Source organism: Ochotona curzoniae, unplaced genomic scaffold (assembly GCF_017591425.1).
Source record: "Ochotona curzoniae isolate NIBS_2020 unplaced genomic scaffold, NIBS_Ocur_1.0 contig_4501, whole genome shotgun sequence".
Taxonomy (NCBI): domain Eukaryota; kingdom Metazoa; phylum Chordata; class Mammalia; order Lagomorpha; family Ochotonidae; genus Ochotona; species Ochotona curzoniae.
This window is the reverse complement of record NW_024466307.1, coordinates 16985129-16997184: the sequence shown is the minus strand read 5'-3', so window position 1 is coordinate 16997184 and position 12056 is coordinate 16985129. Positions and strand designations below refer to the sequence as shown.

Below are 12056 nucleotides of genomic sequence, written 5' to 3'. Positions count from 1 at the left end.
AACTTCCCAAAGGAACTTTGTTTTTTACTTTTAAAATTAATAAAGTGACAAACATTTAGATGAATTGTAGGACTACAATTTTAAGTAGCTTGATTTTTTTTTAATTTTGAAAAATTGTTATTTAGCAGAAAATATTTTAAATTTGTCACTAACATAATTATAGAGAATGCTCTGGAACAATACTTGGCAGAATTTGACTTCTGCCTTGATAAATAATGATTGTAAAACAAATTATTTAATTCTTTCTTTTAGTATGAAGGTTTTTTTTTAATTGAAAGGCATATTTTTTAGCAAGGAGGAGAGACAGAGGGAGGTCCTCCCCCAATGGCTGCAGTGGCCGGAGCTGAGCTGAAACTGGGAGACAGAAGCTTCTTCCCGCTGTCCTACATGAGTGCAGGGTCCTACTTGGACCACCCACTGTTTTCCCAGGCCATAAGCAGTGAGGTGGATCAGAGGTGGAGCAGCTGGGACATAAGCTGGCGTCTGTGTGGGATACTGGGGCTGGCAGACGATTATCCCGCTTCACTAGTGAGCTGGCCCATTAATTCTTCTAATTTCGTAAAAAGTACTTCATTGGTTATTATAGTCACACTTAATTGAACTATATATAATATAAACTGAATAATGCTTATAATCAATAATTATACAAATCATTGTAGGGGATAGGTTTATGTCATAATGAACGAAGATCCGCTTTGGACTGCTGTATCCCACATTGCAGTGTGTGGGTTCAAAATCCAGTTATGCTTCGAGTCTAGCTTCGTACTGGTGCGTTCCCTGGGAGGGAGTTGGTGGTGCCTTGGGTAGTTGATTGTTTCCAGCCACGAGGAGACCTGCAGGATGAGTCCCGACTCTTCTCAGCACCCTGACGTGGCCCTAAGTTGTGTCGGCGTTTGGGCAGTGAGCCTCTGTGTAGGAGTCATTTCTCTTCCTGTGTGTTTTTGCTTTTCAAATAATATCATACAAATAAATAATTTATATTATAGTGTTTGGTTTTGTTTGTTTTTTAGTATAAACCTTGCTAATTTGAGATATCAGACTGATTTGTATTGCTTGTCATTTTTGGCCGAGTACACATCTTTTCATACTATACCTTGGCCTTTAGATGGCAGTATTGTCTTTGTATATTTCAGTGTCGCAGCTTTGTGCCTGGATATAACTATAAGGATATAATGCTTGTACATGATTTTGGTAATGTTATGGTTCATTTGAAATATTTATTCTTTGGGTCAATTTAATGAGAACATTTCTTTTTTAAAGTGGCTTGAAATATGCTTGCATTTAGAAGGCAACAAGATGAATTTACTCTTTTATGAGAAAAAATGTTTGAGCATTCATATTTGTGGTAGATGTAAGTGGCTTAAACTTTATAAGAAGGATTCCTGCGTTATCACAGGAGGAGGTTTCATGTGGAAAGATCGTGAGGGCAATGGTTTGACATTTTAAGGCTCAAATAAGTTGTAGTGAAGGAAATGGTTGAGATTGACAGGTACAGTCTTCCCAAAGAAAGTTTCTGTTAATTTTAAGTGAAACAAGTGCCATGGACATACATGGGTGTATTTTCATTTGCTATAAAACCCCTGTGTAGGCTCTAGAAATAGATTTGAGAAATATAACCATAGTGCAAGTAGAGCAGAGTGCACACATCTGTCTTCTTATGGTAGCTTTTAATCATTTTTGCGTAGTACTTGCCACAAAGCTATTTCTTAGGTCATATTTAGTTTTGGAGTTATCATCCTCCATTTTTTCTTGCTGTTAAGAGAATAGCTGAGACCAGATATTTGTCTGGCTTACAATTCTGGAGACCAGCAGGTCCAAGAGCATGGTGTCAGAACATCTGGCTGTGTGCTGCCAAAACCCACAATGGAAGAGGAAGGGGGACGGGGCTAGGGGCAGAGACAGAGAGACTGGAACAGACTTTGAGAGCAAACCCATTCTCGGGATAACCGGCCCAGTTCTGTGATAATGACAGTTTGTCCCTGAACGCCCTGTGTATTTGACTCCACTCCTCAACACGGTTCCAAGGAGGAGTCAGCTTTAACAGACTGGCTTCAGAGAGCACAGTCAGATCGTTGTGATCAGGTAGCTAGTGATGAGATTCAGTGAGTGAATTCTGTCTGCTGCTTCCCTCTCCCTGTGGCAGCTTCTGCTTTTTTGCTTTTTGGACACATGAGCTCTTTAGATGACCTTTTATTCAGTTCTAATGAGATCAGGTAGATTTTCTGTAATTTGTTATTTGTTATTTAAAAATTTCTGTACTAAGTCCTCAGGTTAGTATATTTGATAGTGATTTCTGTCATGTTTGCTCTTAGTCTTTTTTTCAAATTCTTCTCTGATGGGTTGGACCAGAACTAGTATAGATGTTTGAGTTATCAGGAAAATAGACCCATACAATGAATACATTTTAGAAAGTGCAAGGGAAATGATAAAGGTTTCTTTGTTAAAACTTGAATTCCTGGGCCCGGCGCGGTGGCGCAGTGGTTAAGGTCCTCGCCTTGCACGCCCGGGATCCCATATGGGCGCTGGTTCTAATCCCGGCAGCCCCGCTTCCCTTCCAGCTCCCTGCCTGTGGCCTGGGAAAGCAGTCGAGGACGGCCCAAAGCTTTGGGACCCTGCACCCGCGTGGGAGACCCGGAAGAGGCTCCTGGCTTCGGATCAGCATAGTATCGGCCCGTTGCGCTCACTTGGGGAGTGAATCATCGGACGGAAGATCTTCCTCTCTGTCTCTCCTCTCTGTATATCTGCCTTTCCAATGTAAAAATAATAAAAATAAATCTTTAAAAAAAAAAAAACAAAAAAAAACTTGAATTCCTAAAAGTTAATTAGGATCTTTTGCTTTCAGTCTCCTGGTTAATTGATACTTTGCTTCTTTTATAATTCCACATCTTTTAGAGATGCTTTGCCATCTATGAGAAATGTTGGTTATTACTGTAGCAACATTATTTTAATTTTTATAATTCATGGTGGGCAGTTGACCGAGTGCTTGGGATACCAGGTAAGACAACTGCTTAACATAATTCTACCTGAGTTTAAAACCCGTATTCACTCCCAATTCTAGCTCCCTATTAGTGCTGAACCTTGGATCAGTGATGGCTCAAGTGGTTGGGTCCCTGTCCTCCATGTGGTACACATTGATTTGACTTTGGGTTCTCAGTTTGTGCAGACCAGCATCAAGCGTGATGGGAGTTTAGGGAGTGAACCAGTGGATGGGAACCCTGTCTGTCTCCCTTTGCTCCCTTTTGCTTCTTAAATAAATAAAATGAATTTAAAAATTGAAAAGGATTATCCTCTGGAGGCTTGCATGGATGAGGTAGGCTCTAAATCCGTCTTTTTAGGTTTTCTTCCTGCTGACTGAAACAATTCTAAGAGATTGAGGCAAATGCTATTTGAGTAACTTGGAAGTCAGGTCACACCTTGATCCTGCTATTTGCTGCTCATGTGACTTGAGTTAATAGTATTTATTTTCACACTTTCATTTCGTGCTTTGCAGAAAGCATACACTGCTGCTACAGACACACTCTTAGGAGACTGAAACTAAATGAGATTAAGAGGTAAATCCCCAAATGTGCTTCATGGTTCCTAACCTTGGAAGACTTAGTAAGGTTTTCTTCTTCCCCCGGTCCGTGTGCTTGCTTTACTCCAGCAGCTTGAGCTGCACTGTGTGTGTGCATTCCAGCGCCGATCTTCCCCACTAGCTGACAGTGATTTGAGGCTGTTGCAGAACCAGGTGGGTTGTCAGCTGGGTTAGTAAGATAAACGTTTGTGCAAAATAGCAGTCAGTAATTCAGCATTATGTGAAAGTGTGTATCCCATGACCTTTTTACTTTTCAGGGTTGAGTTAATATATTGAGCGTCTTTTTTTCTAAGAATTACTATATTAAAGGGATTGGTTGTCTGTTCAACCCAAATATCTGCATTACACTTCTGTTACCTTGTTTCTCAAGTACCCTTTGTAAAGTGAGTTTTCTTATAATCTCATTCATAAATAATTTTTATTTGTAAGGGATTTTTTTTTCTAAGCATTCAGTGTAGTCTTTCAGATCCCTTGGGATAGAAACTCATCTTCAGTGCTTTTCCCCTGTTAACAGATGGGGCATTTACTTATATCCAGAGTGGTGGTTTCCAGGGAAAGGGGACACAGCATATGGCATTCTGAAGAAGGTGACCTAATGATATTTAGCTTCATCTTACTCTTGTATACTTTTGCCTTACTCTGGGCTGCTTTACAAAAATACCATACTGGGTTTTATATATATATACACTCTATATACACACAGAGATTCATTTTTCGCTGTTCCAGAGAAATATCTGGGAAATATCAGAGCAAGATATTGGCAAATGTGCTGTCTAGTGAAGGCTTGCTTTTTGTTTCATAAACACCCTTTTGTTGCATTATTTACGTTATGAAAGGAGTAACGAGCTTTCTTGAACTTCATGCATGCTTTATGCAGGTAGCCCTCACAATCTCTAAGTGAGATAGCAATCTTTATTCCATTTTGAGGAAATTGAGATCTGCAGAAGGAACAACAAATAAATGTCTAAGTCAAGATTCTAACCCACATCTGCTAAGATTGCTGACCTTGTGCTTCAGCCCTTTTGGTTGCATGGACATATCACAGGCGATGCTTACCTACACAGTTTGAGCCAAGCAGTAAGTTGTAAAACACATAATCTCCCGCTGAAAAACACTAAATGATGGGTGCTCTAATTCTTAAAAGAGGGGATTAATTAAAGGATTTCAGCTATTTTCAAAGGAAGCTGCAAGTACCAAACTTTTCTAGAGAAATTGTAGCATGATCAAAGAGGAAATATTTCTTCATTGTAGTATTTAGTGTTGATTTTAATCTTATGCAAATATGTGCGTAAGTTTAATGGTAGAGGTACTGTATTTACCTAGTTTTTTTTTTCTGTTTTGAGAATAGCATTTTTAATACTGTAGTATTTGAGTTTAGAAACCAGTACTATTTCATTTTTGTACAGAAGATTCAATAGAAGTTCATTTCAAATACTTACTTGTTTTCATTTGAAAGACAGATTTATAAAGAAAGGGGAGACAGAGAGAGAGAGATCTTCATCTGCTGGTTCACTCCCCAGATTTCAAAAAAGATCAGAGCTGGACCTCTCTGAAGCCAGGAGTTAGGAACTTCTTTCAGGTCTCCCACACGGGTGTGGGCCCCAAGCACTTGTTCCATCTTCCACTGCTTTTCCAGGCACGTTAGCAGGGACCTGGATCAGAACTGGAGCAGCCAAGACTCTAACTGATGCCTCTATGGCATGCCAGCATTGCAGGCAGTGGCTTAACGCACTGTGTCACATGCTGGATCCCAAATATATCTCTTTAAATATGTTGGAAATATACTTTGGAAAGAAGATCCTAGGGCAGGTATTTGGATTAGCAGCTTAGATAGTGTTTGAGACACAGCTGTATCACACATCGGAGTGCCAGAGTTGAAGTTGCTGCTCAGTTTTCTAACGCACGCCTTAGGTGGCAGACGGCGATGGTTTGGGTACTGTCCACTTGGGAGACGCTGGGCTCTCCCGTTTGGCCTGGCCTAGCTCTTTCTCTCCCTTTCTTTCAAATGATAAAAACAAATAGAAGTTTTCTTTTTAAAAGCAGGTGATTTTGAGTATATAGGTAAAAGCTTAAAAATTGTTGAAGGAAACAGTCTTCTTTCTCTAAAATTTTTCAAGGGAATGAGTTTCTTTGATCTAGTCTCCATTTTAGTATTGTCATTTTTGTGTGTCAACTTGATCCAATTACAGTCATTAATGTGCTCAAAGGATGTTTTGGATGAAAACCTGAAATATCATTTCTGTTCTTGTCAGAATTCTGTGGTTTTACGTATATTGAGTGTTAATGAACTTGTTTTTATTTTGTTGAAGTGACACTTGAAAGAGCTATTTTAATTTAAAAATTGTTTGACAGGATTTGAAAAATAAGTACATTTTTACTCATTATAAACTCATTTGCTTAATCTTATCCTGTCATTCTGTTTTTAATCAATTGATATATTTTCCTTTGACTGACTTCTTTAATATAAACAATATCTTGGTAGGAATATCATTAAAAGGCATAGAACACAGTGCCGAATGTGTAGTATATGTGTGTATTTTTCTCTGTGTCATAAGAAGGGCAGTCAGTGACTTAGACTAAATCCAGATCATTTTCATCTTTAACACATTATTTTTTTTTCGCTCTACAAATTCACCCTAACAATTAAAATCATTTTACAATGTAAAGTTATTTTAAAAACTCCAGGAACCAATCGGTTGATGATAGGAGATACACGAAGTACAAACAGGATGTAGGAGGAAGCTAAGCCAGTATTAAAACCTGAGAAAGATGCTGCATTGTGGATAATGAGCAATGCTTTAGGGTTACAAATAATAGACTCCAAGTAGCACTTACATATCATATTTCTTTTCTTTTTCTGCTAGAATGACTTCTAAAATTCTTAATTTGAGTTTAACATTTATAGTTACTCCTAGTGTTAAGTTGTTTTGCTAATGTTTTCCCCATCCCTTATTCTACAATTTAAGTTTTTTTTAATGTGAGTTTTCTTTACTTAGAATTGCCTATTTAAAAAAAATCAGAGAAAAATTTGGAGGAAATTAAGTTATGTTAGTGCTGTCCTGAGCTCTGTACTCCAGTGTTGGTAACAGAAGACATTGGGTTAAGATAGTCAAGTCATTAAGGTTAGCAAATAGAAACTTTATCAACTCAGGTAGTGATGGAATGCTGGGTATATGTTAAGCCTGTCATTTAGGGGCACAGGATCCCAGGCTTCATTTTTAACCTGTCAGTTACATTGTTTGAGTCCTGGGAGTTTTTGGTTTATGCTTTTCTTTATCCACAGTAATAAGGGTTTAGGTGATGTGAGACTTAATCCCCTTTATTTTAGTGATGAAGTGCAAGAGGAGGAGAATTAACTTTTCACTTTTAAACAAGGATTTACCCTTCTGAAAATGCATTTTTAAACTACACTTATACCTATCTTTAAAATCAGAAGGTATACATTTTTTTCCATCATTTTTCTGTAGTTCAATGTAGGATGATGAAAGTTCTGTGCCCCTTTGGCTTTCACCTGCAATCCTCTTGTCAAGAAAGGTTAACACACTTTGTGTTCTTATCTAAACCTGTTTGGTAAGGAGTGCCTCTGTGGGCGCTGTAGGTTTTCCTTACTCACAGTGTGTAGGTTGTCTTACTCTGCTATCTTCTTTCAGTTCTTGTCCAACGTGTGATTTGTGAAGTTGCCTAATGAGCAGTAGGAGGATGGATAGTCACCAGAGTGGGTGAACTCTGTCTTTGACTCTGCCTTCTGGGTTTTAGTGGATAAGAAGAACTTCAAAGCAAGATACTGACTTTTTTCCTAACTTCCTTTTTGTGGCAAATCACTTTATGTGAACCACATCTAGGTTACAAGAAAATGAAACATTGTCTTTTGGTGAATGTCATTCTTTATTATTTTTGTTTCAAAAGTACAATGGTGGAAATAATCATGTTAGATTCAGACAGTCCAGAGACAGAAAGGTTGTAGTGTCTTCCTCCAGGTTTTTATTGGCTACTTTTATCTGAACAGAGAATGTAGGTGTTTATTGTATACTTTGATAAGATTTAAATATGGATATATTGAAAATCTGTAATCCAAATAAAGCAGTTGTAAATCAGCCTCTGAAATTGAACCATATTTGAATGATCAATTTTATCTTTTATTTTCCTTTTATTAGCATCTGTAGTACTATAAAAGGAAGGCATGTCATCACAGTTCATATACCAATGTGAATACCTAGGGATTATAATATAGGTCATCATGTCCTGTTAGCTTTGCTCTTGGTAGACTTGGGTTATACTGCGATTTATGGTGTCTGTGAATGGGAATCAAGCTGTGGGTCCATTTTTTTTTTGCTAGATTAATATTTGTTTTGAAGATTTTGAATACATGAAATATCAAACTGTAAGAATAAGTTGTTGAAGGACATAATTATATATATATATACACTTATAAATACACGTACCTCTTCATTAATATTCTCATAAGTCATTTTTCCATGATATGTAATTTTAGGGAACTCCACTGTGTCATGTAGTATGCATTTCTATACTTTTAGAATATATAATTTCCTAGTAATTTTACACTTACTAGGACAGAACTTACTTGAAAAGTATATGAAAAACAAACATTCTTGTGTTTTCCACTTAAGCAATTTCTAGAAGTTGATTTTTATTTATTATGTTCACAACTCAGAAGTTGTCTTGCTAGAATACTGCCCTCATTGTTTCAGCAATCGGAGTGGCTGACATGAACAGATTTCTGTACTTACTAGTCTTCGCCTCCTGCCTTGTCTGTTGATGTAGTCATCCTCGTTTTTGACTTTCATCTGGCATTCTTCCAGTATGTGTTCATTACCTTAAGCTCAATAAATGTTATTTTTCCCGAATATTTGAGACATCTACTATATTTATTACTTTTTTTATAACCTTTTAGGCCCCTGTATTTAATTGTTTCTTACAGTTTTGTTGATAATTTGAATATTTATGTTTAGTCATGTTTCCCAGTGTAAGTCCTTACAAATATGGGTGAGATTATTTTTTCAAAAAACTGTCTGAAGTACCTGACTGGTACATTTTTCATGTCTTGAATAAATGAATAGTTGTTAGCACTTACTAAAAAGGAACTTTTTCTATGTGAAAACTAAATTTTCTGAAAATGATTATTAATGAAAGTGAATAGTATACATTAACATCCTTTTGGTAGATTAGGCAAAAGAAAAATTTCTTTAAAATCACATTCTAAAAAGATGTATTAGTGACATTTAAATATGTTGCATGTGCTTTGTATGTAAAAATGCAATTCCTACAATGTGATTAACTGAATTGGTAAAATTTTTGTTTATTCTTTAAGTCAAGTGATTGTTTATTGATTTTGATAGCGAAAAAATTGATTTTTAGCTATTCTTGTTAGAAGAAGCAAAATTCCAGAATATTCTGAGATTTTGTTTTTCAAGAATAAGCTAGTTTTTAGGCAATGATTCCTTAAAATATTTAAACTCATAACTTTAAATCAGAACTTTGATTATAAAATACCTATTCTACTTTTTCCACTTTTTGTTTATGGGCCATTGAGTATATTTGGTACATTTCAGTATTTCCACCAGCGTATTTTCCTCTTTGAGGCAGAAATCTATTTAAGATTGCTAAGCAACATTGTCTCTTCTTTCACCATACTCAATTGTTGAAAAGGTGAAAGTTGTTGAATTTGTTTTAAAATGTGTGACTTAATTACCAATAGCTAGACTAAATATTTTAATACATGTCTTCATTGCTTGGTACCAACAAAATGCACCAAGCATATGTGGCATTAGATTTAGCTTAGAAGATTGCATTACTTGAGATTAATATATCATGCTGAAATTACACTGACAGGTGCTTTTTAAAGAATAATGTAAAATTCTTTGTTTAATAATTTCATAAGTTCTTTCCAGTAATTTAATTTTTTTCTCCAGTAATTATGGTTTAACAGCTTTGTAGAAACAAGAATGGGGGAAGAATGTGAAAAAAAAAAAGCAGAAATAGATATTTATAGAATAATAGTTTGCTTTTGTTTTGGAGGATCAAGTGACCTTTGAACAATTTGAGGTAAAACGAATATTGGAAATTGTTGGTTCTGCCAACAGTATTATTTATCCTTGGACGACACTGCACATTTTCCATGTACAAGTGGCTTCTTGTTAATAGTTTAGTCACATGACTTTCTTCAGTAAAGTTAGTCGTCGTATATAAAAAGCATCTATTTCACGGATTTAACTCCTCAGAACCATAATATTTTAAAATGTCCTTTATGTTATAATGGTTTTTGTTACAAAGTCAAGGAACATTTTTTTTTTGTATTTGGAGAAAGGTGAAACTATGTTAATTTCTAACCAATATCAGAATAGGTGCTTTCTTCACATTTCTCTTCCGTTACGATAAATGATTTTCAATCCATTGGCATTTATTAGTGTCACAGATAGTTCTTGGGACATGGGTACCTTTCTCCTTCATGCCTTTTTCCAGTTGTGATAGAGATGAACTTCTTCCAGTTATTGGCATAAACTTGTAGTCGCATTAGTGTTTACTCACTACTTTTGAGGTTCTATATTGGTACATGTCAAATTTTAAGTATTTGGTTTTTTGAACAGATTACTAGATTTACATTACATTTGCATATACATTTATGTCCTTCTTATGGTGCTACTGTTAAAAAGAGCTCTGTTTCTTAAGAACAGTAAAATAGTGTTTGTCTTAACCTTGAAAATGATCTCAGGTCTCTAACCCTGCTTCCTTCAAATCCCTTTGTTACAAGCTCAATAATGGATTGTGTAGATGTGTGTCTATTGTGGAGGTGATGTTATATTCAGAAACTCATAAAATGTTTAAATGGTAGTTGAAAAATTATGAGTGAAATGATAGCACAATGCAATTTGAGTTGATCTTTCTAATTGGTGCCATTTAAAAGTGAGTGTTATTAGTGTGTTTTAAGAAGGTTTTATAAACTCACTGAATTATTTGAGCAAGATTAGTAGATTTTCAGTATTAGCTATTCTCACATCAGATTTGTGTGAGAATCTCAGCTTACTAGTTGAAGTGATTGCTGTTGTGAATGAATGGGTGACTTGTTTTAGGGACCTTTTCAGTTCTGGATAATGATTGGCAATATCCGCTAAGCAGTGGTCCTCAGAGAGACCCGTGGTTTGCTTTGCTATTAACATGCTCTTTGACAGCTGGTCTTTACTAATCTCACCCTGGGTTTGAAACTTTTTCCTTAAAGCTTTGTAGTCGCATTATAATACGTTGCATCCTTTATTTTCTCACGGAAAAGAATTTAAACAAACTTTCTATTGCACTTGTTGAATATGTATTTCATAGTAACCACCATGAAGTTTGCAGCATTTAAGAAGATGAAGAAGCTAAGATAAAAGATACACATTCAAGGAGGCTTGGTTTCACAGTTGGCGCATAATCCTCTCTGCTGTCATTGGTACCCTAACCCTGTACCTACCAGAACAAAAGAAACTGAATTGAAAATTGTGGGAGCTGGGGAACATCGGTTGGCAGCACATCGCATGGCCCATAGGCGTTGTCAGGTCTCAGTTTGATGTCCTTTATTCTTTCTGACAGATGTGAGGTAAGGTCTATGAGGGGGAAGTCATTACTAGAGAGAGGGCAGTGTCAGATCAAAAGTAACCAGTGATCAAACAAGGTAAAGGGCTGTGGAAAATCGGCTCTCACTCTAGCCGCAACACCTGCCTGATCACTGAAGGGAATAGTCCTTATGTGTCAGGGCAAGTTGATTTTCTTTGATGTACAGTGAATTAGAAGTCGGAACAGAAGCTTAACTGGAGTACAGAAGATACTTGCTTACTGGTTCTTGGGCAATTTGAATGTTTAAATTTTTTGCTTTAATAAGCCAGAAGTTGTAGAAATCAATTTCTGTTAAATAAACTGTTAACACTTAGCTGTGTTTACTTTGTTTTTGCTGTGTTTACAGATAGTGCTAGTAAGAACACTTCCACACAGTATGCGACAGGCTTTAGTAGTCGCCAGACTTTTCACGTATCAAATCACAGTAGCTCACTTATCCCAGTCATAACTTTATTTAGATAGCTTGTGTAATTATAATGACTTATATAAAGTACACAGCACTGATTGAAGTCTTCTTTTGTTATAATTTATACATACAAAACATAAAAAGCGTATGTATTATATTCGCATTGTTAGTGTTTGAAAGCAGACTGCTGTTATCTATAAATATGCCTTTCGTTTGGCAAATTTGTAATTACAGAGTTGTACTTTGTGGAAAGTACTTGTCAATACTGGATGTATTTGACTTAAGCTGAATTTGCTTGTAAATCATTGTTAAATATGGTGTTGCTTAACCACTCATTTTCAAGTAGTTTGTCTTAGAAATTCTGTTTGGCATTGAATTAAATATTGTATTTTTATTTAGTTTATTCCATTTAGAAGAAAGTATCTGATAAAGTTCTGTCATATTTGAAGCCAGTACAGAAATTGTACT

The 12056-nt window shown here is 36.1% G+C and overlaps 1 protein-coding gene across 1 annotated transcript in view; it reads left to right on the top strand.

The window, feature by feature from the left end:
- Positions 1–12056, top strand: part of FBXL17 (F-box and leucine rich repeat protein 17) — a 409923-nt gene that overhangs the window by 27066 nt on the left and 370801 nt on the right. The window lies entirely within an intron of this gene.